Genomic DNA, 24,262 nt, shown 5'->3' on the forward strand with positions numbered 1-24,262 from the left:
TTTTTTTTTTTTTTTTTTTTTTATAACCCATATCTGTCCCACTGCAGGGCAAGGGTCTCCTCCCAAACGAAGGGGAGGGGTTAGGCCTTGAGTCCACCACGCTGGCCAAGTGCGGGTTGGGGACTTTGCATGCCCTCAATAAATGTATTAAACAAATTTTTAGGCATGCAAGGTTTCCTCACGATGTTTTCCTTCACCGTTAGAGCAAGTGATAATTATTTCTAATACACACATAACTTCGAAAAGTCATTGGTGTGTTGCCTCGGATTCGAACCTGCGACCACTTGCGTGGGAGGCGCCAACTTAAACCACTCGGCTATCACTGCTTTTTATAATGTTTTAATGTCTGTTATTCTTTCACGTGAAAGCTATTGAACTGACTGTGATGACATTTGGTACGCAGATAGTTTTAAACCTTAACACATTGGATTATCACTTTGGATACCTACCCCGAGAAATCCTTTCACGTGGACAAAGTCACGAGCAGAAGCAAGTATTAGTACAAATAGTAGATTAAATGTTTATATAATATTATCTCTCGTGAAGCAAGGTTCGATACTGAATTTCAGAGCTAATTCCACATACGTGGTGTTCTGAGATATTAATTATGGCATCAACAGACGCTAATTAACTCTGTTGTACAAAGGTTAACCAGCTCAGTTAACCTTTACAAAGGATTACCGCTAATTAAATATGACGTTCAGTTTTGTGTTGTATGTGCACAGAAAAAAAACGTTAACTAATATATCACTGTGTATTAAGTAAATTAGTTTTAGCACGAAAAGAATGAAGCAATTATAAAAATCGAGCTTCTTATGATTTTTACTGCAAATTTCATCTCTAACGGTATAATTTTTCAAAACAAAAAGGAAAAATGTCAATAAAAAAATTAACACGAATAAAACACAGCCATAATAATGCTACCCGTAGTGCCATCTATTGAAGTTTGTTCGAACTTATTATTTACAAATTATTGAGACAAGTATTTTTTTATTATCGACAATGTATTCATAATATTTATGTGTATACATTCATATATGAATTTCTATTTTCCTTTCATTGTTGTAAATAAATACATATAAAATTATTTTCAATTCTTGACAACTTTTCCCAGCCCATTCGCAAAGGGGAAATCTGTTACCATTCACTATATGATTTTTCAATATTTTTACCATTAATCATAATCAAATAATGTTAGGTAAACTGCATTAGACGTATAATATAACTAAAAGAATTTCATACTCACGACAAAAAATAACGTACCTCTAAATCAAGCCATTGTCGAATCTTTTCCTAACACAGTAATACTTCACATTTGGGTTAACATAATTCACTGAGCGGATGAAATAATGACGAAATGTGAGGGACGGATCCGGATAATAGGATACCGATACCCGTTAGTTCTGAGTTTACGTCCATTGATGTGGTGTATTGTGTATTACTAACCACTTACTGTGAGAACTGCGGATGCTTAGTGACTTTTTCTAGAAATTTAAGAACTTTAACATATAGTTGAGAAGTAAAACCCTAGAAAACAGTATGGGTAAATCAGACATGCTACTTTTAAAATCGGGGATTTATATAAAAAAAAATTAAACTTTCATCGTCACTTTAGTGGAGAGCCTTTAATACAAGGTTCGCGTTTGCAGGAGATATACCATAACGTTGTCCATCAGTTGCCGTAGAGTGTCTAGCACCACCCGTAGGCCTATGCAGGTGAAGGTGGCCTGTTTGATACAGCTGCTTTTTTTTGGAAATATGAAGAATTATCAATTATAATCTAGATAATTTGTACATGCCATCGGCTTCTACTAAGTTTTAGACTATAGCTGCTTTCGAGTTTTTCGCTGCATTATGACGTACACTATTCACGGCGATAGAGGCAACCTTCGGAAGCACAACACAACGCTTAAACGCTGGACCATACACAAATTCGGATACCGATCGCATCAATCTTAGAAGGTTCTTGCTATTAGGGATGTAAATGAGATTATTCTAGCGAGGGAAATTTGGAGCCCAGAATCCAGGGCTTGAGACGAACTTGCAAGTTGAAGAAATAAAATCAACATCAACAAAATATTTTTTTCTGTACTGTCTTTCATACATAATTTTCCGGGTGTATGGTATTTTGTGCTAACTCCATAGTTGATGGGGTGAATTTTCCATTTTCCATTTTCGTCTGAAGCACAATATTGAAGACCACGACAGTTGAACCAGACCTATTGTCTGACATCCTCATTGACATATCTATATTTCTATATGCACTTATGTTAATAATAGAATGAAAGGGCGGTAGTGTAGTGTATTATTTTGCTTTATTTTATGAAATTATAATTTAGCTGAAGATTATACATCAACGCATAAGTCGAAACTATGTGGCACGTGAACATAAAAAAATTGATTCTTATTTTATTCTCTTCGTTAATGAAAGGAAAGTTAAAAACACGCATGAGAGCGAAAGCTGGCAAACTATGTTACTTTAAAGTTTTATCCAAATATTTTTCGCCGTCCTTTTAAAAAGAAAGGAACATTAATCTATCCACAAGAACTGTCGCAACTGAACATTAAAATTCGATTCTAAACAATTCTGAATAAATATTAGTCTACACAAAATCAAATTCATTCCATTTTTCTTTGAAATTCAATCAATATTTCTATTACCAACAATTATCTTATCCCGGCAATGTTTCGGCAAAAGACGGAGTATACGCGTCATCAATATACTAGGGGCAGAAGAATTTCTGAGGACGTAATAAAACAAATTGTGCGTAAAATTAAGCTTAGCATCTGGTGAAATATAGCCGCGCAAGGAAAACAGGGAGCCCTCACGATGTTATATTATTACGACTAATTTTATTTATTAAGGAGATTATTTTTATTGTGTATTGTGATATAGTGCATGGGGAGGTTTGGGAATGTGGTCGCTGTAACACAATTAGGGGTTTTAGGTCATCTCCTAAGAGTTTAATGGAAAAAGGATCTATGGGCCTTTTATGGAGGCGTAGTTGTTAGCGCAAAAAATCTTAAATGATGCGATGTACGCGTGCGTCTGACTAGGGTTTCTGGACTCCAATGTATGCGTAGGGGCCAGAACCTTTAATTTTGGCTTTCAATGGGACAGGCCCTACTCCAGCAGCGGTCGTGTTATGTAGCGCAAATATCTACAGTCAGAACTGTCCAGTATCGAGAGTTTGACATTAAAAATGTGCCGCCAAAATAGTTCCAACGGAGCCCGGTAGAGGCGTCAAACAGATTTGCTTGCAAATTTTCTCGATAGCTAGCCGGTTGTCGGTAGTCGAAAGCTGTAGAGAATCGAGTTACTGAAGATGCTACCGAAAATACTAACTACCTTTGAATAGCTCACACACATGATCTGATTCCCAATAATGACTAATATAATAACAATAATATTTATTTTCGCGTCAATAACATTATCACATGTAATAAATAATATTTATCTGGGAACCCAAGAATGCACACGAGTATCGACCTTTATTGGACCTCAGTCGAGATCTTGCTGTTTGACGCATAGCGCATGCTTATTTTACGTTACTTCCACTATAAAGTTATTATATGCGGTGTAATTTCTCTGTGCTACAATTACTGTGTTATACTGTAATCTGCGAATCTCCTACTTCCATCTTTGTTACTGCGCATGTGCTGTAATTCTTCCTTTGTATCTTCCCGTACGAAGTAACCGTAAGTATTAAGAATACCATTAACACTATAAATGCCGCCAAACTACTTAAAAAATCTCGTTAAGTGACAGTAAACAATTTTGTGGTTGGTTTGGGGAAAAGTGCGGGACGCGAGTGCTTGACCTATTGCATTTCGATCATCCGATTTGAAGATCAGTAAACCTAGAGTTTTCTGCACTGCGTCTGCGTTCTGTTTGTTTTCTACTGCGGCAATTTTTAGTCAAGTAGTTTGGCAGCATCTAGAGGTATACTCACCCAACGTGCCGTAAACACAAGTAAGCCTATACTCACACTTTATGTTGTGAACACACCTAATTAATGACAGTGATAGCTATAAATAGAAGTCTAGTCTTTATCAATACACGCAGTTACTCGTCGTTATCATGCAATCATTTGTTCTTGGTGAAATATGATAATGCCAAATAAAAAGCCAGCAAACGTGTTATGAAAATCAAATTATTAAAAACATTTCTTAAACCTCCGTCTAGTCCTAAGTCTAGTACCTACAATATATAATAAATCAATAAAAAACATGAAAAAACTCCAAAAAATTATCAAAATATTCATGCTCAAAAACTATAAAAACGACAAAATTTTCCGGGAATACAGCAGACAGTTACAAGTGTGCCGGTAGAGGGAGCCACGTCAGCAAAGTTGGATTTAATGCTCCACTACACTTGCGGCTAGCCCGGCCTTGCACTGTAATGGAAATCGATGGCAAAGATAGACGAAAGAAAGAAAAAATACGGCGAATATAAATTGTGTCTGCTATCGTTTCGTTTTTTCCAATTATTAGATTGATAGTCTGGACAGGTGGAATGATGGAAATGTTGTTTTTACTTAATTTATGAGAGGGGATGAAATTATGTTATTTTTCGTAGTAGGTATATGATGATGTTAGTGAGTTGGTCCTGAATAGTGGTGGTGATCCTGGTACTTTGTAATGGCACGTTTGTGCCATCTGTTGATTAGTAGGTATCAAATTTGATTCCTGAGTCAGACAAAATCTGGAAATGGTCCCAAAGGTCCATTTAGTTGTATATGTGTACCTGGTTTGATATAATATGCTCTTCCTTTTATTGGTCATCTACAAGTGTCTAGTACCGAATAAAAGTCATGGTTTTATAAAGAAAGAAACGTATAACGTCCCTATTTGCCAAACGACCAGAAGTAAGTTTATTCTCTTACTTAAAGAACAAACGCAAATAAATAAAGAAAATATCAACCGCATTAATTCTCAAGGCAGTTTCAATTTCAGAATTCAATTTCTTACCTGAAACAGTGTAGCGAATTCAAAGCGAAACAGTTTGTAATATTTGCAGAAATATAAATAAAATCAGTACATTTAGAAATTCTGAACATAATTGCATACACTTATGTGATTTATACATATACATAATATCATGCCTATTATATAAGAAGTAGTAGGCAGAGGTGTACGAAATACACACGCGTTTCGCCATTAACAATATAAGTCGCATGTTATAGGGTATATGCCTATTGCCATATACCGGGCACATTACCAAACTCCGAGCTACTATTGAGAATAAGTTTATGTAAATTAGAAAAAAGAGTAATAGCTTTTTGTCCAACCTGGTAATAGAACCCCAAACCAAGTCAGCAGAAGGTTACACTACCGACAACGCTGTAGCGGCGGTATAATACAAAAAAAATCTTTCCGTCTTTTTCTTACTTAATATGAATCCCATATGGTAGTAGAGTCAGATCAGATATCGAAGCACCTGGCAATCCTGATTAGTCCTGCCCTACATCAAGCAACGGAACGTGACCGATAGAGACAAATTATTGTCGGAGTCGGAAGGAGTTACGATCCTCAGCAGTGAGGAAAACGACTGAAAAGAGAAAGTAGGCCTTCATAATGTATCTCCTCCATCCTGCTATATCAAAAGTACAAACAAAAATATAAATAAAAAAACATCAACCGCATTTACTTCTCATAGCAGTTACAATCTCAAAATTCAATTTCTTACTTTAAACATTTCGTAATCTTTGCAGAAACATAAATAATCAGTACACTTGGAAATTGCTGAACATAATCGCATTCAGTTTGGTTGTTGTATAATTTCGTTTTATCTTAGCAAGCCGGCCCGTGGAGTTTCGATTAAAGCTTCAAAGGTTTCTGGTACATTTATTCGGGAAAGTTAGTTTGGGAACGAGTTCGGAAGTTTATCAGTGGGCTACTACTATTTGTTGGTTGGTTTTCGAGTTGTTTTGATGTACTTATTTTCATGTCAAGGTTAAATTAGTATTTTTTTGTTATTTGATTTGTCAAACATGCCATCAAATATTTTTTTGGTTGCGTGTGTGTTTTGCAAGTTTGTTGTAGAAAAAAGCGTAGGTAGGTATATTTTTTTTGTATTTTGAAGAATATTTGTGTCGTTATTAACTTTAATAGAACCTAAGCTACGTAATAGGTCACATCTACATAAATATTATGTCTATATCTTACTATTTTCTCTTAAGATTACACGATTAAACTGATAAAAGTTTTAAAACAAGCTCATATCACGAAAGAGCACATATCTAGTTAAGTGTTCATAACTTTTAAACTCTCGCGTTGCATGTTTAATGTATAATAGAATACGGGAATTAACGCGAACACGCATTTTACCTTAAAATGCCTAACGTTTCGGCGCAGGTTGCACTCGCCGTGGTCCCAGGCAGACTGGAGCAGCGATGACAGGACTTCGTGTATATGAGGCGGACGAATGTCCATCCACCCTCATATTTTGATTTTTCCAACCGCCAACACACACTACACTAACCGTGTCCCTATTCTGTGAGCTAACCGATTGCGAAACATAGCGAGGTTTTGTAACAGTAATCACTGGATTCCACGTCGCGGATAATTTGAAGCCGTCTTCCCGATTGAAATTTGGATGTTTCTTGATTTCGATCGCTTCACGAACAATCCTCGAGTAGAAATGTCGTTCAGTGGAGAGGACTTGAGGGCGATGGAATTCAATCCAGTGATTAGTTCCTGCTTCGAGTAGATGTTCCGCAATGGCTGACTTGCTGATTTGACGGTTCTTAACAGCGGCGATATGTTCCTTGACCCTTTCAGCTATCGACCGCTTAGTCTGGCCTATGTAGGAACTACCGCAGCTGCAGTTGATCTTGTAGACACCTGGTGTTTGAAACGGTAGTACATCCTTCGGTGTGCCCACCATGCTGCTGACTTTTGCCCCCGGCGTGAACACTGTGCTGATGCTGTATTGTTTCAATACATTCCCGATCTTATCAGTCACTCCTCTGACGTAGGGCAAGTAGGCGGGCTGTCTGTTGACCTCCGGATGTTTACTCCGTTTCGTGATCCTGTTCCTTCGTCGACTTACGTGGTATCCGTTCATTCGTAGTACCTCCTGAACATGTTCCAGCTCCTTCCCAACATGTTCAGGGTCACAGAGGTCATGAGCTCTGTTCTTCAGTGACGTCATAACGGACTGCAAGTGACGGGGATGGTGATGTGATGTAGCGTGCAGGTATCTATCTGTGTGTGTCGGTTTCCGGTAAACACAGTGTGATAAGGATCCATCGGGTTTCGCGGCAACCCTCACATCTAGGAATGACAACGACCTGTCCGTCTCCATTTCGTAGGTGAACCTCATCTTAGGGTGAATGGAGTTTAGGTGTTCTAGATATTGATCTACTTCCTGTTGACCTCCTTGGATAATGCAGAAGATGTCGTCCACATATCTTTTCCAAAGCCGTATGGTTTTTGGTCCGAGTGCCAATGCTTTCTCCTCAAAGTGCTCCATCCAGAGATTAGCCAGTGCAGGGGCAACGGGGCTGCCCATTGCGACGCCATCAATCTGAAGGTAATGTTGGCCTTGGAAAAGGAAGTAGTTGCCGTCCAAACAGTTTTTAAGAAGATCAATATAGTTAAACGGCATCTCGTTGTCCTCTAGCTTGGTCTTTACCACGTCCAAACACTCCTTAATTGGAACATTGGTGAAGAGCGACTCGACGTCAAAACTCACCATGACATCGCCCGGTTCCAATCTAAGGTCCTTAATAATTTGGACGAAGTGCCGCGAATCTTTCACAAAAGACGGTGTATTTCCCACAAGTGGCTGCAATACTGACGCAACGTACTTTGCAAGGTCGTAAGTAGGAGAGGCGATTTGACTCACGATAGGCCGCAGTGGTACGTTGGACTTGTGTATTTTGGGCAGGCCATATAATTTCGGTGGTTGGTGCGACTTCGGTTTATACAGTCTTTCGTACTCGTCTTCCGTGAAAAGGTCCTTGTTGTCCTGTATCAGCGTCCGTATTCGTCGTGTTACTCTAGCCGTAGGGTTATATGATACCGGTTTATATACCTTGTTATCACATAACAAATCCCGAACTTTCTGTTGGTAATCAGTTGTATTCATCACTACAGTGGCGTTTCCCTTGTCGGCCTTAAGCACTAATATATCCCGGTTATCCCGAATAAGTTTCAGTGCTTGACGCTCTTCTGCAGTGGTATTACTCGCTGGAACCTTCGATTTTCGTAAAATAACCGCAACGTCCTGTCGCAGGGTATCGGCGTCGCCGGGCGGTATTTTATTACGAGCAATCGTTTCCTCGACGCTACTGATTACACTTTCGAACGGAATTCGCTTAGGCGTTAGTGCGAAGTTCATGCCTTTGGCCAAGATGTTAATCGTAGGTTGGTCTAAACTCACATTTGAAAGGTTCACGACGGTTTTAGTCAGTGGATCGGGTACAGCCGGTGACGTATTTTTCTCGACATACCTTCGGTTGTACTCCTTCGAGAACTTACGCTCATGGGTTTCACTACACAACTCGAAGGTCCGAGAAGCCTGAAGATACGTTACCCGATCACACAAGTCGTAATCTTCGCGTGATAAACTAACACTACACTTCACATGTAACACGTATAACTCGCTATGAATACGGTTAAGCTCACTGTGTTTGTTCCGTATTAATTGTCTCAGAAGCCGTTCACTCGCGTTATTTAGAATATTACGGGAATGCGCAATGTCACTACGCGGTTTGATACGTACACACGTAGGTAATAAGTTCCAATCGCGACACTTAGTTAAAAATATCAACGATGTTTCCACTCGCGCACGTTTCCGACGTAAATATTCTAGGTCACGTATTTGTTTTGCAATGAACGAAACGTTAGGCATTTTAAGGTAAAATGCGTGTTCGCGTTAATTCCCGTATTCTATTATACATAGTTAAGTGTTGTCAAAAAACGTTTTATACTTGCATTTGGAGCCACATTCCTAAGCAATTGTAGTATATAAGTCGTATCCCAAAGATATATAAGGATAATCCAAAAGAAGCGAAAACAAGTGAGTTTGAAATGAGCAGTAAAACAAATAGTAGTGGCGCCCGTCAACCTCCAGTAGTCAGGAGACGAGTCGCGATCCTCGGACGTGACGCGTTTAAATGTTTAAGATCTCGATTACGTGTCACTTCGATCGACTTTGTTTCTACAGGAATATACTGTTCCTTCTGGGAACTCGAAATTATTCTCACGTAATTATACAATGAATATTCTGAACATTATAGTATTAGTGATTTGGAAAGTGCTAGTTATATTATGAAGCTACTTAAATTATGTGGTATTCATTTACAAGTAGCTTAATATTTCGAAAATAATTCGTTAATACCAATTTATCAACTAAAGTCACTCTCTCTACCTAACACGTTTTCACGGCTTATTTATTTTACCAATTCAGATAAAATCCGACAAGATGGCACATTACGTACTCATACATGCTATTTATCTACTAAAAAAGTGATTAAGTTTGACTTCTTAAGATTTCTCTCATTTGAAAAGCTATTATTATTTTGTAGCATTTTAAAGAATTCTAATTAGTCAATAATTGATCTGATACGTAAACAAAACGCGCGCGCGTCATTCACAATTTCCAATATGGCGTCCAAAATGGCGACAAGTCCATTGCTAACGAACCTTTTTGTTACACCTGTTGGCCCGTGAATATAGAAACGATGCGACATTCTTTACGTAAACGATAGTTTGACTTTTATGGATCATTTCATCAAGACATTGAGCTTCAGAAGAATGGATATGAATACGATCTAAAGTTTGGTTTTGTGACACCATGTGTGTTGCTTGAAGCTGTAAGTACTTGTATTTTAAATACATACCCTTATGTTGTTTTTACTCTGCTGTTTAATTTATGCCATATGCATATTTGTACAGCTATTGTGCTTGGCAAAAGCGTTTCATAAATCTCAAAGTATGTGACTCTATTATTATATTATTGGCACTTAAAAGTTTGAATCAAATGGACATATCGGAAAGGTTAATTTGTTTAACTATTAAAATCTTATGTCATGATAACATCCTTTAGTAAGTAATGGTTTCTACAAAAATATGTCGCCAACCACAAACAACATAATAAAAAAAAAAATCAATGAGTGGACCGCCAAATCTTTATAAAAACTAAAGTCAGCTCCATAATTTTCTATATCGATGGTATAAAAAAACGTGCTATCCGAGCCAGACCATTATTTTAGGCTTTGCTGACCATTCGGTCGCGTTACCTGGCGAGATTTATAAAAAAAAGGTTCAATGTGAAACCGCGAGCAAATTTTTCACAAATCTGCCTCAGTTTTTCTGTGACTAGCTGTAAAAGTATTGCGGTAATGTTATGGGTGGGGAAAAAGATCTTCACAGATTTTTAACGGTAGCCTTCTAGTTTAGGCTGAAAAGGCAACAAAAATAAAGAAAAGCACATTTCTGTAAAGTGAAATTGGCAACAAAATCAAAATAATTTTAATCTTGGACTGAAATTTAAATGTGATAAAACATAATTTTTATACCAGTACTAGCTGACCCGCGCAACTTCGCTTGCGGCACATAAGATCATAATTTTCTCCGTTTTTGTAACATTTTTCACCGGTACTCTGCTCCTACTGGTCGTAGCGAGATGATATATAGCCTTTCCAATCGGACCAGTAGTTCCCGAGATTAGCGCGTTCAAACAAACAAACAAACTCTTCAGCTTTATAATATTAGTATAGATTAGTATAGATTATGGTTTAAAGACGTCAAAGGTCCATCTGTAACGATTTTACCGCAAAAACCTGAATCAACTTTTATAAAATGTTGCGTTAACCTCTAGATAGTTAAGGACTTGCTGTCACGTAGCCAACATATTTTTGAAAGCCAGTCTGCAGGTAAGTTAACGAGGAATATCTGGCTTAGTAGAATTCTCAAAGATGTACATTAAGTGTTCTTTAAGCTATACCAATTATTGTATAATTCTTCCGTCTTAACACACGAGCAGAGGATTACTTCCCTAATTGGCATCTTAAACTCAATTCCCAAAGAATGTATGAAAAGCGTGAAATTCAAAATAAAATTCAAAGTCACACTCATTAGACATTCTGCGAACATGTCTCCTTTCAATAATATATGACGTATTATCATCAAAGAGAAATTTTAATAAGGCACCTCCAGTATGTACGGTAAAGTCGATTTTAACGATTCTGTCATCGTTTTGATTTCGCATCCAGCATCGTTATTTTACTTGTGACGGGTGGTGTAAGACAACGACTGAAGTATTGCAAGAAAATGTTGATACATTGGCTAATTCGATTATGAAAAATAAATACAACTTGGTGAAAATGTCTCTACGTAAACTAATACGATTAAAAGAAATGCTAACTGACACAAAACCAAACCTTCATACGTTTATGATATAAAAGACAATATAAATGAATGGGCACAAAAGTTAAAAAAAATCAGTTATGAGTAAAACAATGCACAAATTCGTAAAAATTGACGGATGCAAAGTTACCCTATGCAACTTCAAGTAATATTAGCAAAATCAATAAAACAATTTACGAGGAATCAAAATAATAATATAGACAATGGACTAAATTATTATACTATCTGCCCTAAGATGTCTCTACAACTATGTAATTTAAAAATTTTCGTCGCTATTCGCTTACACCTTGTTCAATGTTTTTCAATTGCAAATATTTTACATGACTTCGCTTTAATATTTAAGTATCTAAAGCAAAATATTTATTAAATGTCAGTCAATAGAAGGATTACTTTTTGAGGAGAATACTTTATTCATAATATCTTACAATTTAAACATCCAACGTAACATAGTAACTTTTGAATGAAAATGAAGTACATTGTTTAAACTTCGATACAAACATTATTTAATGTGTTTGTCTGAAATATTAATCTGTTTTTATGAGCTAGGGTAAGGTTTGTGATGACGATGTCCAAAATAGAGTGAATTGGAGGATAAGGATAAGAAAAAATGATCCCACGACCGTATGGCATTCTTAGCGCGAAAAAGAGAGAGAGAGTTTTTTTCATTATACCACTATCGACTATCGACAAACGGCTAGCTCTCAAGAAATTTTGTATGAGAATAGGATTAGCGCCGTAAAAACTTTTTTGCAGTACATTTTAAATATCAAACCTTCAATACTGGATAGATCTAACTGTACTGATTTAGGCTACTACGCTTAAGCTCGAACTAAGAGTCGTTTAGTTGGCATGTAACTTTAAATTAGTAGTATAATGTGTAGTGTAAGATCGGAAAGAAACATTATGCAGTAATTCGCAAGATCATTTAAGAAATAAATAATTCCTCGGTGTAAACAACAATGATTACCAAGAGAAGAGAATTGAACAAGGGAAAATAATAGTAATTAAGATCAAAAGGTTTTAATAAACTACTACCTATTCTAAGAATTCTTAAGTTTCCCTTTTAGAATCATTTGCTTTTCCAAGTTATATTTACTTTAAGATGGCTTTGCCATATTCCAAGGAAACCTTTAAGTCGTTTAAGTGATTTTTGGAATTGAAAATCTAACTTTGACAGCACTTTGAATTATTAATACTGTATTACTACTCTTTCCTTGTATAACTATTTAAGGGAATTAATTTTGAAAGCCTATTTCGCAATCTCTAGTTAATTATTAGGTAGATAATTTGAGTGGCCCTCGTCTTAGACCTGTAATTAAACATAAGAAAACTCCGTGTGTTACAAAAATATAGAAGTTACACTTTAACTCAAACCCCCCTACCCCCCTTACCCCTCCCTCGTCCGGAAGGAGACCCTTCCAAAGTAGTCAGACAGCCATGAGTTAAAAAAAGTATAAAAAATTCTAGTATTTATTTTAATGTCAACTGTAAATATTTAATCTAACTACAATTTTTCATTCTCTTGACTGTCAAATATAAATAATACTTTCTTATAGTTTTTCAACTAAATAAAATTATAAAGACATGTCGCCATTTATTATTCAGCCTGAATAATAATATTTCAGATTGTCTACAATTTTAAATGTTTTTATGTTCATATACACGTGTCAATAAAAGAAAAAATTAAGTTTTTGAAAATTAGATTTAAGCTACAAATTTAACGATTCAAACTAATTTTGATATTCACTGAAATACAAGTTTTTTCAAAAAAAATAAAGCTCACTTGTTATTCGTTAAAACAATGAGATAAACTGATTATGTAGTTCAAAGGAGTGATCAAAAGGCCGAATCCATTGATGTAAATTAATTACAAACAGTATTTGGCGTATGTTTTTTTTTTACAGAGAATTACTTGATACCTACATATTATTTGCGTTTTGATTCTTTAGAACTTTTTATTTTCTTATTTTTGTTTCTATGTGAACATTTATCCTTGATCGCTTCATTTTATTCTGTAGTAAAAAATATTGTTTGTAATATTTTATTCACATTTTCAATTACAACAAAAAAAAAACAGTGCAAGACTAGTTTCAAAAACCTCTGCAAAGAAACTAAATAAATTAAACATATGACAGCTCCATTGTCGAGCATGGGTCTCTTCTTGGAATGAGAAAGGGATTAGACGTTAATGCAAAAGGCTGACCAAGTGTAGTTTGAAAAGTTTTTGTATCCTGCAATCTCTCTCTCTCTCATCGTATGGTTCGCGGTCAACCTAGTGTCAAAGTTGTTCAAGCCGCCCGAAGGCCTTTGACGTGGCTTAACGACTGTTATCTTAATTGACAACCACCGGTACCGACTTTTTACGTGCCCTCCGAAGCGCAGAGACGCCCAGTTCAAATACCACTACGCGGTCACCCATCTATGAAATGACCGCGCCAACGTTAACTTAACCCACAGATCGTTTACCGAACGGTGAGCGCAACTGGCTATGGACTATCCTGCAATACTTAATCAGTCTGTACCACAACATAAAAAGACTACTTTACTACAATGTTGTAGATCAGACAAATTCAGTGACATAAAATAACATAGCTAAGAAAGGCATTGGTTCTTTGGGAGGCGACCTTATCCCCAAGTTTGGGCATTATATATCTACCCGTACCATCTGCTAACTTTTAAACTTTCTAAAGGGGAATTCCATATCAGTTTGTAGATTCGCCAAATCTTTCGGAAATAAGTAGCTTTGAGTTTAGTTCAGATATCGGGTGTCAATAGCCTTATAGCTATAGACTGTTGGTTTTCATATAATGTAATCCTTGCTTATAAATGGGGAGGAAATTTTGTCAGTGTATCAAGTTTTCGCAATTAAGATGCATTCATTCATGTAAAATTGTCAAAGCGATGATCTATGAAAATATTACCGTTTGGGTTTTTGACCCCAGTAATAAAAAAATATCGTACGTAAGAGTGGGTATAAGTTAATAATCTTCTAGTGGGACTTTTGTAAAAGGGCACAAAGAACTTATTAATCTCATCACGAATAATAAAAATAGATTGTATGAAGATTAATTATAGAAGCTAAAATACCCGATTGGTAAATAAAATTGTAGTGAGTACCGTAAACAAAGTCTAAATAATGAATCTGAATTTAGTAAAAACCAGATTGCTTGAAATAGAATATCTTTTTTAAAACTAAATTTTCATAAAGCGAGTACGTGATACAAATATAAAAATAGCTCTGAGATACGATTTAATAACGTACCAAATAAATCCGTATATAAATAGACTACACAAAACTCCAATCAAACCAAGTCACGCTTCGCAAACAATACAAAACAATACAGAAACACTACGTTTTATATCAGAAAATACACCGACCATACTTTATCACGTTCAAAAAGTAATATTTGAACAAAAGTTCCGCTCCCAAGAACCAATCTCAACTAAATCCTTCTTAAAACACACATCGCACTTCAGTAAACCCACTTTTCAACTGCACACGCGTAATTACACAACCTCACCGATAGATGGCGCTACATGTTGCCCGAAACAAAAACACCCCAATTTTAAACACACCACTTGAACGATTACGTCCAACCACAACTTACTACACAAAAACTTTAACATTTATCAACATATTACTATAGTATGTACTAAGGTCTATGTTATATCACGTCATACTCGTAGCTTCCAGTCCGCTACGAGCCGTCGTAGCGTTGCTACGGCTTGCAGGCACCTCTACGCCGCAGTTACATAAACTTGGAACAATGTGACAATGCCGGTAAATAGAAAATATGAGTGAATAGTAATATCTTGCGACTAAATTGAAGTATATTTGAGTTGGTAGGGTTTTATTTGCGGATATTATTGTGAAGAATCAGTGATAAACAGTGATAATGTAGAATTTTCGTTCCCACGACTGTTCATTTCGATTTTTCAAATACGGTAAGGAATTTATTTTATCTTTTTTCTAGAGCAGATCTGTGATTTTAAACCCGTTTTATTACGGCACTTTATTTTATGGATCTAACTGTGAACACTTATTTATTTTCTTTTTGTTTGTTTATTTTTGTTATATCTGTTTTTGACAGATTTTATCCGGATCTTGTTTGAATTTAATATAAGATCTTTAAACAAGATTAGCGGCTGATATCCTTTCCGATAAGTAGCGATGTAGTAGTATGGTTAGCGAAACAATAGATATTTTGACAGACCTATTCATACATTTGTTATGACTTATCTATAGAATTGTCTTTCGGTAATCGACAAATCAATTGACAGAAAGGAGACGATAGCTTAATTCAAATTACTAATTCATTCAGAAATATATCAAAATCATAAAAATAACCAATTAAAAATGTTTATTTTTACATTAATGTAATCGAAAAACCGGCTTTGCCATAAAAGAAAAATAAAATTCTATACAACATGCCTTATTTGGTGAATTTGTTGTTTATTGTTGCATTTCCTTCTTATAAATTCACATTTCTTGTATAACTGCAATTTTAACAATAAAGATATTTGAATTTCAAAACACAAATTTATTATTACCACTACAATTCACAGCCACATTTAAAAACAAACACGTGAACTGTAAATCATTTGAAACCATAAAAACTAAATAAAAACAGGCTGTATTAATTTACAATTGAACTATTTCAAACGGCAGGAAATGAATTATTGAGAACGGAATAATAAGGTCGTATTTCAAACGTTTAACTACGCAATAACGATTGCGAAATAGATTGTTTTATTTATTATACTAGCTTTAGTGTGGTTTAATTGTTATTTCTTAACATTTCGACCCATTTATGATATTTTAGTCTTACTATATTTCAAAAGCTAGTACCTATTACTGAAAATTAAACAAAAAATAAATACATTTAACCCATTAATACGCCACTTCTGCGCAAGGGTTCTCCTCCCGATGAGGGAGAGATTAGGCCATGAGTCCACCACGCTGGCCAAGTACAGGTTGGGGACTTTGCATACCTTCAAGAACTGTTCTAAAGAACTCTCGGGCTTGCAAGGTTGCATCACGATGTTTCCTTCACCGTTGGAATAAGTGATAATTATTAATAATACACACATGACTTCAAAAAGTCATTTGTGTGTTACCTCGGGTTCGAACCTGCAACCACTTGCATGGGACGAACCAACTTATACCACTCGGCTATCACCTTCTCTATAATTACTACGATATACTATAAATTGTTTCCTGATAATATTAGGGTTTTAACGCGAAAGATTGTTTGAATGGATGCATGAATGTTAGGTACTCTATAAAGTTCTTCGAATAGATGCAGATTGACATTGGTACATGACTTTAATTAATTCGGAAGTGGTCTTGGCAGAAACCGTAGTTTTGATATGGATTTTTGTTGATTGCTATTCCTCGACGACTCAAACGTTCAGTTATGATTAAAAAAAATAAGCTTTAAGAGATAAATATTTAAACTTACGTTTCCTATTTATTTTGGGTTAAGATATATTTGACAGTCTTTGTGGTCCAAGCAGTATGGTATGAGAATTTAGAATTATAGATCTCAGGATCGCTTTCCAAGTCGGGCAATGTGTATATTTAACAAACGTATGTGATAAGATTTTTGTAGGGTATTTATTATTATTATTGAAAAATACGTATAGAACTAATCATACTGAATCTAGAAAAGAATTTTTTAAATGTATACAATATCACGCTTTATACTTATTTGGGTATAACAGAACTAACCGACCCCACTTGCTACAATCCCCACATACTTCAGCTTTAATTAAATTACCAAACAGTATTCGCAATCCAATGAAATGAACATTGGGTTGACATTCTTTAAATCGGTAACATAATGATGTGCCTGTAAATGTCCGGATTCATTGATTATATCCCGCGTTCGGATATTTCCCCCATTGTCCCCACTCCGTCATGCGTGAATGTGCAACACAAAAGCGATTTATTGTGAAAAATTAATTAAATTCCATGTAGAAATTCAACGGATATTCGAACAAAAATGTTTGAAGGTGATGAAGATACGCACAAGTTTGTAGGTCATGTATGTAACTACTAAATGGCGTGAGAGACGTTTTTATTGGAAGAATATAAAATAAAGAAAATGCTTTCCAAATTTCGTCATATCACAAAAATAAGATGTGATCTTTTTAGAGATAGAGATAATATACGAAGAATAGTCTTAAATCTAAGAGGGTTCACGAGACAAGGATTTAGGTCGACCAAAGTAGTAACAGACTGGCAACCAGTAAAAGAATCAAGTTCAAAAAAATTAATGTGTGGATGTTTGTTACTCACGCCAAAAGTTCTTAACAAATTTTGAAGAAATATAAATTACAGATAGTTTTTTTTAAGCCTTTTAGCACACGCAGGATACTCTAAGACACTTTTTACCCAGGATTTATCGTCACACAAAGTCACTTAGAAACTTGTGTAGGTATTATATTATTTCTTACCTATACTAACTATAACGTGCGAAGCTGTGTTCATACTTCGCAAACTGAACGTTGATAAACTAAAAGTACCGGTTAAATACTTAAGTGGCAGTAGTTTGAAGTGGCAACTTTGTCAAGAATACGCTTATTATAGGCCTCAACGAGACTTTATTATTCAGACCACTTTCAATAGAGCGAACTTGAATACTTTAGATACCTGGAACTTTATCAATGCTTTTATTATATGAATAAAATAGTGCTTTGAAATAATCGAGGGTAACACAGGCTACACGTGGTTTAACGTAATCATGAGCATATGCAGAACGTAAAAACCTATAGATCTAGACTCTACGGGAAGAATCGATGTAATCATAAAGATACGAATATACTGTTTAGGTTTGAAATAATATAATTGAATAATTTCTGTCTATAAACTATTATTTATTAAAGAGATCAAAATCAAAATCAAAATAATAAAATAATAACATTTTTGTTGCTGCTCTTTCAGATAAAAGTTGTTTCCCTTTTTTACCCCCTTTGCGAGAAGAGGGGTGAAAGCCGTGGAATCATCTCTTAGTGCTCCTCTACATTTCTTAAAGAATCTTCACACCAAATTTTAACTCTTTACAGAACTCTCACTCAGTAACGGAAGAGTAGAATAATACGGGAGAGCAGAGTAAAATAACATAGATAGATTAACGCCACGCAATGATTTAAGGGAGCAGAGTAATCACCATAAACTGGAACGTTTATCTATAGACAACGCCTTGTATATGTTACTGTAAAAGCCCGAACTGTGGTAAATCCTAAGATTTTCCGGTATAACCTAAGATTTACCAACTCTCAATGGTAAAAGTCCGAACAAGCCAGAGTTTAAAAACTATGTTACGATATATAAAAAAATTCTCCTTCATAACTATGTTTCTAACTATTTCACGGTATAATTATATACTGTGACATAGTTATAAAGAAGGAGTTTTGGGCATAACGACATGGGTAGGTTAGGTTAGAAGGCTAAGGTGGGAGCGAGCGAAGCGAAGCTCCCACCTTAGCCTTCGTGGTTATTTTTTTTTAACCACCCAGAAGGAGGAGCCCCGCGAAGCGGGGCTCCGGCGACATCTCGATATCATCAAGTGAATATAGGTAAAAGTTCGAAATAAAAGAATTGTTCGGACTTTTACCATTGCGAGTTGGTAAATCTTAGGTTATACCGGAAAATCTTAGGATTTACCACCGTTCGGGCTTTTACAGTAACATATACAACAGATACAGATCGCACCAAAGGTTCCCAAGCCCCTTTGATTGTTTACAATTCAGTAACTGCAACTATAGGCCAGTGGAATTCCAACTAAATTCCTTCTCTGTACAGTTAGTTCAGTACTCTATTGAAACCACTCGGTTCTTCAACGTAACGAACATTGATAGAGCGGTAAAACGGAATATCTTGAAAGCCTAACTTCTGGTAACCGCTTTGGATAGATCTTAAGTGAATTATTCGAACAAAGTTAAGCTTTTCAGTTAGAAACGTATAACGCAGTTCGCCTCAATTCACTGGTGGCCACGGCGCGGAGTGTGGTGGAATTTTGACGGTAATTTAGATTGATGTTTTGCTATTTCGTCAAGATGAGTAAGGAATATGAAATATCTTGATGAAAACTTCAATATACAGACTTGAAAGCTGAATGCTGTATTATAAAATGTGCTTGTACCTACGTATTTTTGTTTCTTTTGACATTTATTTGGTTAATATAATTTTTGAAGATAATAAATGGTATAAAATAGCTACGTGTTTTATGTTTATTTTATCAAATAATATGAATAGAAAATTAAAAGCAGCTGATTCTATGTAGGACACAAATTGGTTGCAGAATAATTAAACTTATCTAACAAAAAGTGCTAACAAAGAGGTACATCTCAATTCTGCTAAAGAAACATTTTTATTGTTCGCCTAATATTTAGTCTCGTTCATTCAAGTATAACCAAATATTTAACGTTACGTCGAAAAAAATACAGCAATTTGATTAAAAATGTTTACTTAGGACCAACAAATGGAAGGAGATTTGCTAAGTACTTTTCATTGGTCGAAATTAGGGTTTTTCACGGGTTTACCCTCCAAATGTAATTACTCTATTGGGGTGCATGAAAAGGCTGCCTTTTAGACCCCCGATATGTGAAAGGCGATGGAAAATAACGTGTGTGGAATATGTTAAATTTCAATGAATATTGGGTATAAGGTGGGAGCATACGGTTAAGAATGAGGTTTTCTGACTTATTTTAGCTAAGTGTGAGTTTGTTTCTAACTTACGAAATCCTGATTAGGTTTTAGTCGAACAGGATTTTATTTAGAACCTGGTACTGTCCCACAGCTGGGAAAGGTTCTTTTTAGTAATAATGTTTTTGTTTTTATTAATGCTATGGAATCTGAAATGGATTGCACGAAGTGCTATAAATGTTTTTTTTTGTCAATTGAGACCAAGAGTTTACTAAAATATCAGTCACATTACGATAGGCTGCCCCACTGCTGGAAAATCGTATCTTCTTATTAACCCTTCATATTTCTATAGACTAGAAACGTATACTATCGAAAAGTCAGTAAAATATTATGCAATGTACATTTTTAATAGCTAATACTAGCCCTACTAACAAATAATTTCAAACTAGAGCAAACACAGAACACGGTAGAAAACTGGTACAATTACAAATAACATATACCTAATACGGAGCTGCGCTGACTGTATTCCCTTATTCCCAATCCTCATATGTACACACGGTTTAGTTAAATTTACTTAAATGTCTTCATTCTGGCTTTCAGTGCTGTGTGATACTATTGTATTAGGAAATACAACTTTATTAAGGCAAAAAGTGGAGTTAATTTGTATTTTATATGATTGAATTTGAGTTTTTATGTAGTTTTAAACGACGTCCTTATAGCACAACACACACAGATTAAGCAACTTTTGTTACGAAAATTTTATAAATTCATGACCGCTTCCTAAGTTTGGTATTTCAGCTAAAGTACTTCGTGGTTCAGGTAGTAGACAGTAGTTCAATTAAAATGACTGTTATGTTACCATAAGAAATAGGTTCAGGTTCAGGTTCAAAAATGATGGGTCAGTCAACGATTCGACGAATTAACTTGACATCAGATATCAGTCGCTAAGCTTTATACCATGTAGTACGAAAAAGAAAATAATAGATTCCTACCTAAATTAAAAGTCATTCAATATTATTCTCAATGCAAGGTAGCAGCCATAAAGGCACGTCAAAATTATTTGTGTCTGAGAAAATAACGTGACACTAGGTTGACCTCTAACCATACGAAAAAACTAACAATAAGGTAACCTTTCGCAAAATCAAGTATTAATATAACAAAATACAAAATCGTCGAAGCTATTAAGCCATAAATCAAGCCGGGGAATGTCACTAGATATCACACAAAGCGGATTTACTAAGTTAATAGGGATTAAGTCGTTGATTGAAGTTTAACTTTTAGTTACCAACAAGTTAGTGGGAGTTCCGCATGCGGATTAAAAATGTTGTCGGCGGTTTAAATTTTCTGTTTAAATTTTGTATTATGGTTAATTTTAATTGTGGTTTGATAGTGGTTTTGCTTGTGTGGTTGGTTAAAAGTATGCTTATGTATCCTAAATTGCACGGTTTCCTTTGCATCGAAGTTTTTTGTGGAAACATAGCCTATGACTTTCTTTAGAATACGATTTCCGATTTTAGACATTTAAAATACTATTTTACCTACTTTCCCACAGTTGGGCAATGGTCTACTCTTAAAATGAGATGTATAGTTCAAGAGCTACTAAACATTTTCCGGAAAACAAGCTTTTCTGATGGTTTTATCTTTACTTAGGTAAAACATAGATGAATTTTATTATTATAAAATGGGCGGAGTCATAAAGGCTACTCATACAATGCTCATTAGGAGTACTCAGTAATTAGTTGTGCCTAACCACTAAAAGATATTAATGACATCGTAAAGTTAAACCTTTAATACAAAGCAATAATTTGACCTTTTAAACTTGCGTGGGAAGATTACAAATTAATGATATTTTAAGTAGATACGTCTTTGATATTGAAAGGAAAGGTTAAAAGTTACAATATTTTTAGTGTTAAAAAGAAAAATAAATAATGAAAATTGAATATTTGGTGGGAAAATAATCACTCACTACGCTATGTACTTTGTTTTATTTGTTTTTACATTAAAAAAATAAGCCCGAACATGAATAAATACTTCTCTGTTTTGATAGATTTCCAAAATGTTTGATTACTTCAAGACACATATAAATATAATACGTCTTGATCTCTTATTCTCAAGGGCATAAATAAACATTAAAAAACTTCTTGCTGCGGTCACAGTACCTATAGCATTACACAAAAGAAACGAAAATTAAACCTCAAAATTTCGAAAGCAGTAGAAACACAAAATACGTTTACGTACGTTCGTACATACGTTCTTTCGTAAAATAACTCCTTTTACTCCACTAACTACTACTTTTAACTAGTCTTTACGGTAAAACTATTTAAACTAACAATCCACTTTGTAGAAAATATGTGAAGTAAATAATTTCAATTTATTACGCAACAATTTTTCATATGTCACCCATTGGGTGGCGTTCTCGCCGCATCACGTGTGAACAATACATCTCTTTCGAATATATTCCGCTATGGAAACTGTGAAATACATTCACCGAGTCTAAGAGCGGTTTCAGACTTGCGTTTTAATCTGGGAAAACACCGGGACGCAATGTCGCTTGGGATGTCGTGGGACGTTGCCGGTCTTTGTTAAACTTGTTGCCAACATAAGCCCGGCGATATCACCAAACATGTCAAGGAAAATCGCTTGGATTCGCTTAGCATGTCACCGATAATTATTATCGTGGCACATGTGTCCCGAAGCGAAACCTCGACTTTTTCTGTGCATATAAATTCGTTTTGACTGAAATAAAGGCTTACAGGCGCGCGGACCTTTCGCCACACGTGTAAAAACCACTAATTGACCACTTTTAGCGAACGCAATTTTAAAACGCGAAATTTAGCGTGCGTGTAAACGACAAAACGACCGTGTACGCGTAAAAAGCGCTTGTCTGAAATCCCCCTAACGTAAGGTTCCGTTATATTAAAAAAAGTTCTAACTCAATATCGGAGGTCTAAATGTGATAAATGGGGGACCATTTCATATGTGACTTTGGAACTGTTTTGCAAGTTCAAAGAAACTTATGCCTTAAACAAAAGTGAAATCTGGCTGAATGTCATATTCCTTTTTTTATTGAGATCGGTTGTTTTAGGAAGTTCAATATCACTTTTGTCAGACGTAACTATTCTTTACATATGAATGTATATTTCTTCCGTGTTACTTGCTAACTTTGTAGTCAGTGTATAATGGTATAAGAGGACTAAGATGAAAGGTAAAATTGTTTACATTCATATTTCAAAATTGAAGTTAAAAATTGCTTAGAGGTTCATAGGAGAGGTATTATTCTTTGTCGCTATTCTGAATTTGTTGTTTGATATCACAATAAATATGGCAGACGGAATCACTCTCACATTAATAACAGTTAGTACAGACTTACTTAACGTACACCCAGTCAAAAGTAAAGCACGTACTAAAAATCTCTCGAAAAGCTTTCTCAATTTCAATTCCAAGACATGAACCAAAAATTACGACACACATGATTTAAAAACCTTCCTATCAGGATACAGCCTTCAGCGTAACGACCGTTTGATGGCACGATTCCGATTCGAATAAAAAAAAACCGCCAAACTCGAATATAAAAAGTGTACAACCATAAAAATGTAGGTATTAAAACGTTCCGGTAATAAATAATTTATGGTTGGAACCGTTCCCTCAAACTCCGTTGATAAAAGTTTCATGAAAATACTCAACGTATGGGTTTTTCTAAACATAATACGTGTAAGCACGTATTGCTTATCAATACTTCAGATGTGTATGTTTTAGAAGATTTTTTATTGAATTGGATTATTTTGGGCCGAATGGACGATATAAAGTGGGATATGAAGAGGTTGTGTATGTTCGTGTAATATTTATTTTACAATTTGTTGCGATTGGGTCTGAGTGTTGGTCAATGTGGGGCTCAATCACTTTATTGTTACTGCCTATGAATATATGAAAGTAACGCTGTCTTTATCGGTATTACTGCTAAGCTACTACATATTTTTACATGACATTTGGCAGATTAATAACTTGTATGTCAGTAAAAACGTATAGTTTATACAGGCATTTTTTAAAACATGGTTAAAAGCATGCTAAAAATTAACCGCACTTAATTTACCCACCACTTTATGTTAAATGTTGGTACACTAGCAGCTTATATCACGGAGAAAGACTTTGGCATTTTCTAAAGAGGTTTCAATACAAGCAAAACTCAACCAAAACCTAGTATTCCTATATAAATCACGGCTAATTCCCCACACA

At 35.3% G+C, this 24,262-nt stretch overlaps 1 protein-coding gene across 2 annotated transcripts in view; it reads left to right on the forward strand.

Annotated features, from left to right (window-relative positions):
• Positions 1 to 3,525: 3,525 nt before the first annotated feature.
• The window catches only part of LOC142978831 (protein CEPU-1-like), a 136,610-nt gene continuing 115,873 nt past the window's right edge, over positions 3,526 to 24,262 (forward strand). The window contains exon 1 of one of the 2 annotated variants that reach the window (XM_076123420.1): positions 3,526 to 3,699. The gene's annotated coding sequence lies outside the window, so the exon portion shown is untranslated. Of the gene's footprint in view, positions 3,700 to 15,088; positions 15,325 to 24,262 lie in introns of those variants that run through there. The other variant, XM_076123421.1, reaches the window with a different exon arrangement.

Source organism: Anticarsia gemmatalis, chromosome 15 (genome assembly GCF_050436995.1).
Source record: "Anticarsia gemmatalis isolate Benzon Research Colony breed Stoneville strain chromosome 15, ilAntGemm2 primary, whole genome shotgun sequence".
Lineage (NCBI taxonomy): Eukaryota > Metazoa > Arthropoda > Insecta > Lepidoptera > Erebidae > Anticarsia > Anticarsia gemmatalis.